General features: G+C 35.5%; 1 non-coding gene across 1 annotated transcript; it reads right to left on the bottom strand.

Annotated features, from left to right (window-relative positions):
* Positions 1 to 703: 703 nt before the first annotated feature.
* On the bottom strand, positions 704 to 810 carry LOC139869789 (small nucleolar RNA R71). The gene has a single exon (XR_011766368.1). It is a non-coding gene; the product is annotated as a small nucleolar RNA R71 (small nucleolar RNA).
* Positions 811 to 6449: the final 5639 nt, after the last annotated feature.

Raw genomic sequence — 6449 nt, 5'->3', positions numbered from 1 at the left:
GAATGCACCAAGCAAGACGTTCACCACCTTTTGTACGTTCACCACCTGTAACCAGATCAAGACATTTAGCAAATATTGCGCCGTTGATTTTTCTTTAGAATCGTCATCCAGTCGACCAAGTACTCCAATTCAAATTTCTGATAATCCATTTTTTGAACCCGACCTCACAATTGAGAATCCGGAGAATATTCAGGGACAATTCATAGATCCTGAACCACTAATTTTTCCTCCGGAACCACCAATCATTCAAACAGAGATTGTTGAGGAACGAACCATTAAATCAGAATCCTCTAGTGATTCAGATTCAACAAATTCAATCATGAAAAATCTGGAACCTTTAAGTATGGAAGACCGAATGAGAGCTAAACGCACTGGCCAAGGTCATGCAATTACTCATCCAGACATTAATGCGCCAGATTATGAAATCAAAGGACAAATTCTACACATGGTGACTAATCAATGCCAATTTAGTGGTGCGCCGAAGGAAGATCCAAATGAACATCTTCGTACCTTTAATAGGATCTGCACACTATTTAAAATAAGAGAAGTTGAGGATGAACAGATATATCTCATGTTATTTCCCTGGACTTTAAAGGGAGAAGCCAAAGATTGGATGGAATCGTTACCTGAAGGGGCGATTGACACATGGGATGTTTTAGTTGAAAATTTTCTTAAACAATTCTTTCCGGCATCTAAAGCCGTAAGACTTCAAGGAGAAATTGTTACGTTCACACATAAAACAAATGAAACTCTATATGAGGCATGGACAAGATTTGGAAAGTTATTGAGAGGATGTCCGCAACATGGTTTAGACACCTGTCAAATAGTACAAATATTCTACCAAGGATGCGACATCACTACAAGAAAAGACATAGATATAGCAGCTGGTGGTTCTATTATGAAGAAAACCGAAACTGATGCTTACAAAATTATTGATAAGACTGCTTCCCACTCACATGAGTGGCACCAAGAAAAAGATATTGTTAGATCATCAAAAGCAGTTAGAGCCGATTCTAGCCATGACTTAGATTCCATTTCCGCAAAGATAGATGCTGTCGAAAGACGAATGGAAAAGATGACTAAAGATATACACTCAATACGAATTAGTTGTGAGCAGTGTGGAGGACCACATTTGACAAAAGATTGTCTTAGTATTGAGCTAACAATGGAACAAAGAGAGAATATTTCATACATAAACCAAAGGCCTGGAAATAATTATCAAAATAATTATCAACCGCCAAGACCGATCTACAATCAAAACCAGAATTATAACCGAAATGTTCCATACAACAACCAACAAGGTCCTAGCAATCAACAAGTATCCAACAATACTTACAATCAGCAAAGACCTAATTTTCAAAACAAACCACCACAAATCAATGATAAAAAGCCGAATTTAGAAGATATGATGACGAAGCTAGTTGAAACTCAAACGCAGTTTTTCACATCTCAAAAACAAACCAATGAACAAAATGCTCAAGTATTTAGAAATCAACAAGCTTCTATTCAAAATCTAGAACAAGAAGTAAGTAACCTAGCAAGGTTAATAGGTGAAAGAAAACCGGGAAGTCTACCTAATGATACAAATGCTAACCCTCGGAATGAAACAGCTAAAGTCATTACCACAAGAAGTGGTACAACACTTAAACCACCTGAAATACCTGTAACTTCTGATGAAGCTATTCCTACTCCACAAGAACCACAACCTGAACAAGATAAGGAAAAAGAACCGGTTGTTGAAAAGGTTAATGAAGATAACACAGTTAAGGCTAAACCTTATGTTAAACCATACCAACCACCACTTCCTTACCCAAGTAAAATGAAAAAAGAGAAACTTGAAGCCGAGCAATCTAAATTCTTGGATATGTTTAAACAAATAAATGTCAATCTTCCTTTCATTGATGTGATTTCAGGAATGCCTAGATATGCTAAATTCTTGAAAGATCTGATCACGAATAGAAAGAAAATGGAAGAACTCTCGGCCGTTACTATGAATGCTAATTGTTCTGCAGTGCTGTTGAATAAGATACCAGAAAAATTATCTGATCCAGGAAGTTTCACAATTCCATGTTTTCTGGGTAGTCTTAGTTCAATAGAAGAATTGGCAGACTTAGGTGCTAGTATAAATCTAATGCCGTATTCACTATACGCTAAACTAGACCTTGGAAAATTGAAACCAACAAGAATAAGCATACAACTAGCCGATAGATCAATAAAATATCCTAGAGGGATAATGGAGAACATGCTAGTTAAAGTTGGTACTTTAGTATTTCCAGTAGATTTTGTTGTTCTGGACATGGAAGAAGATTCTCAAGTTCCTCTCATTTTAGGAAGACCATTCTTAAACACGGCTAAAGCAATGATAGACGTGTTTGGTAAGAAATTGACCCTAAGTATAGAGGATGAGAGTGTTACCTTTTCAGTTGATAGAGCAATGCAACAACCACAATCTGCAGATGATACATGTTATTATATTCAAACTATAGATTCACATGCAGAATTGTTAGAAGAATTTCCAGAATTACAAGGAACAGGAGAATGTTCTTTAGGAGAAGGAACTGAACCAATTAATGAAACTGAAATGTTAGCTACACTAATGGCTAATGGATATGAACCAACAACAGAAGAAATTCAAATGCTAAAAGAAGAAGACAGATATCGATATAAATCATCGATAGAAGAACCTCCAACATTAGAGTTAAAGCCAATTCCAAACCATTTGGAATATGCTTATTTACATGGTGAATCTGAATTACCTGTAATAATATCGTCTTCTCTTACTGAAAATGAGAAATCACAACTCATTTCTGTGTTGAAAGCTCATAAACCAGCCATTGCATGGATGATTCATGATATTAAAGGAATAAGTCCTTCGTATTGCACACATAAAATCCTTATGGAAGAAGGTCATAAAACGTATGTGCAACGCCAACGAAGACTAAATCCTAATATGCAAGATGTAGTTAAAAAAGAAATTATTAAACTGCTAGATGCAGGTTTAATTTATCCAATTTCTGATAGTCCATGGGTAAGCCCAGTTCAATGCGTGCCTAAGAAGGGTGGGATGACTGTCATTACAAATGAAAAAATGAGCTTATTCCTACTAGGACTGTAACAGGATGGCGTGTTTGTATTGATTATAGAAAATTAAATGACGCCACCAGAAAAGATCACTTTCCCTTACCTTTTATTGATCAAATGTTGGAAAGGTTAGCCGGAAATAGTTACTATTGTTTTCTTGATGGTTTTTCCAGATATTTTCAAATTCCAATAGCACCCCAAGATCAAGAGAAAACCACATTCACGTGCCCTTATGGTACTTTTGCTTACAAACGCATGCCATTTGGACTTTGCAACGACCCTGCAACCTTTCAAAGGTGCATGATGGCGATTTTTCACGACATGATAGAAGAATGCATGGAAGTTTTCATGGATGACTTTTCAGTCTTCGGTGATACTTTTGAAACATGTCTAGTTAATCTTGAACGAATGCTTATTAGATGCGAACAATCAAATCTAGTACTTAATTGGGAGAAATGCCATTTCATGGTTAAAGAAGGCATCGTTCTTGGTCATAAAATTTCAAAGGAAGGAATTGAAGTGGATAGAGCTAAAGTAGATGTAATTGCTAAACTTCCACATCCCACCAATGTTAGAGGAGTTAGGAGTTTTCTAGGGCATGCCGGTTTTTACCGACGTTTCATAAAAGATTTTTCTAAAATTGCCACTCCTATAAATAAACTCCTAGAAAAGGATGCTCCATTCATCTTTTCAGATGAATGTATAAAATCTTTTAATATTCTTAAAGAGAAACTCACTAATGCGCCGATCATGATAACACCAAATTGGAATCTACCGTTTGAACTTATGTGCGATGCAAGTGATTTTGCAATGGGAGCCGTTTTAGGACAAATGATTGAAAAACGATTTCAACCTATATATTATGCTAGTAAGACGTTACAAGGAGCACAAACAAACTATACAACTACTGAAAAAGAACTCCTTGCTATTGTCTTTGATTTTGACAAATTTCGATCATATCTCGTTCTAGCAAAAACGGTGGTCTATACCGACCATTCTGCTCTTAGATACCTATTTTCGAAACAAGATGCTAAACCAAAATTAATCCGTTGGATCTTACTCTTACAAGAGTTTGATATTGAAATCCGAGATAAAAGAGGAGCAGAAAATCTCGCCGCTGATCATCTTTCTCGTCTTGAAAATCCCGAATTAGAAGTTCTAAATGAATCGGCCATACAAGACAACTTTCCTGATGAATATCTATTGAAGATAGATTATAATGAAATTTCATGGTTTGCAGACTATGCAAACTACTTAGTATGTGGATTCCTTGAAAAAGGATTATCGTACCAAAAACGAAAGAAATTCTTCAGTGATATAAAACACTATTTCTTGGAAGATCCACATTTGTTTAAAAGTTGTCCCGATGGAATAATACGCCGATGTGTATTCGGAGATGAAGCTAGTAAAATTTTAAAACATTGTCACACAGGACCAACAGGAGGGCATTATGGGCCTCAACTCACAGCAAAAAAAGTTTATGATGCTGGATTCTATTGGCCTACAATTTACAAAGACGCACACCTTCTTTGCAAATCCTGTGATGCTTGTCAAAGGGCCGGAAAAATAAGTCAACGAGATGAAATGCCACAAAATGTCATTCAAGTATGTGAAGTATTTGACATTTGGGGTATTGACTTTATGGGTCCATTTCCTAAATCTCATAATAATCTCTATATTCTCGTAGCCATTGATTATGTATCTAAATGGGCGGAAGCACAAGCTCTCCCAACTAACGATGCACGAGTTGTAGTCAACTTTTTAAAACGTCTTTTTGCAAGGTTTGGAACACCGAAAGCTTTAATAAGTGATCGGGGAACTCATTTCTGTAATAATCAACTTGAGAAAGTTCTCAAAAGATATGGAGTAACTCATAAAATCTCCACCGCATATCATCCACAAACAAGTGGACAAGTTGAAAATACAAACCGAGCTTTAAAACGTATTCTAGAAAAAACCGTAGGATCAAATCCGGAGGAATGGTCCATAAAATTGGAGGATGCACTCTGGGCTTTTAGAACAGCCTACAAAACTCCAATTGGAACCACACCTTTTAGACTCGTTTATGGAAAAGCATGTCATCTTCCAGTAGAAATTGAACACAAAGCATTTTGGGCTTTGAAGACATGTAATCTTGATTTACATGAAGCTGGACGTCTACGGTTAAGTCAATTAAACGAATTAGAAGAATTAAGACAAGAAGCATACGAAAATTCGTTAATCTATAAAGAAAAAACGAAGAAATGGCATGATAAAAGAATCAGAAGTTCAAAAGAATTTAAAGAAGGAGATAGAGTTCTTCTTTTCAATTCACGATTCAAGCTATTTCCTGGAAAATTGAAATCAGGATGGTCTGGACCATTCATAGTCAAAAGAGTTTTCCCATACGGAACAGTAGAATTGATAAATTCAAATGGGATTAAATTTAAAGTTAATGGTCACAGAGTTAAACACTACATAGATAGTCCGATAGAAGTTGACAATGAAGTTAATCACAATTTCGATACCACAGCTAACTAAGTATGGGGAGAATCAAGTCTTTAAAGGATAATATGTATTTCTGTTAGAGTTAGATTTTCTGTTTTCGTGTAGTTCTCGAAAATGGAACCCGAATGGTCTTTCCCTAGCAGACCCTAAAGAACTAGTCTTCTCCCCCCATTCTGAATTTTTATTTTTTTTAGGTTTTTACGAAATGAAGACTTCCTGTGAACTAAACCATGGTCTAATGCTACACGCTTTGATCACTAAACGTAATAATGACACACTTTCGAGTGAAATAGTATCATTAATCAGAGGTAAATTGGACGGAGTAAGATAAGAATCCAGATGCGAAGATAATAAGTTACAATTTTGTAAAGGAAAATCAAAATCCGCAGTGAAAAGAAGAGCACGACACCTTGAAAAATGTCACAAATGCGGAAAATGGTCACACGAAGGTAAATGTTCAAATAATCAAACCTATTCAAATACCGAATTTGTTACTCTATGCAGAGATGGACCGTTCATATGTTTAGAAGAAAAAACATTAAATGCTCGAGGTTACGCCTATGTAGCCATGAAAAACCAATTAGTCCGACTATCTTATGAGTGGGCTAGAGCATATCACTAAGAAATCTATTTCACAGGTAATTTTGTACAGTTTTTATTTTTATTTTTATTTTTAAACCTTTTGATAATAAACGCTAATTTGTTCGCTATAAAGTATTAAATTGGTATTGAATAAAATTAGGTTTGGCGACCGAAATTATTGATATCATTCAAAAATTTATTACATCACTGCGAAATTTAACGTTTATTCTTAAGGTATAAATATCTTTAATCAATCAACCCAAAATATTTCAAAAATTCGTCATGAGTTAAATTAGGTC

The sequence above is a fragment of the Rutidosis leptorrhynchoides genome, chromosome 9, assembly GCF_046630445.1.
Source record: "Rutidosis leptorrhynchoides isolate AG116_Rl617_1_P2 chromosome 9, CSIRO_AGI_Rlap_v1, whole genome shotgun sequence".
NCBI lineage: Eukaryota > Viridiplantae > Streptophyta > Magnoliopsida > Asterales > Asteraceae > Rutidosis > Rutidosis leptorrhynchoides.
The sequence above is the reverse complement of the archived record's forward strand: the minus strand, read 5'-3'. Positions and strand labels throughout refer to the sequence as shown.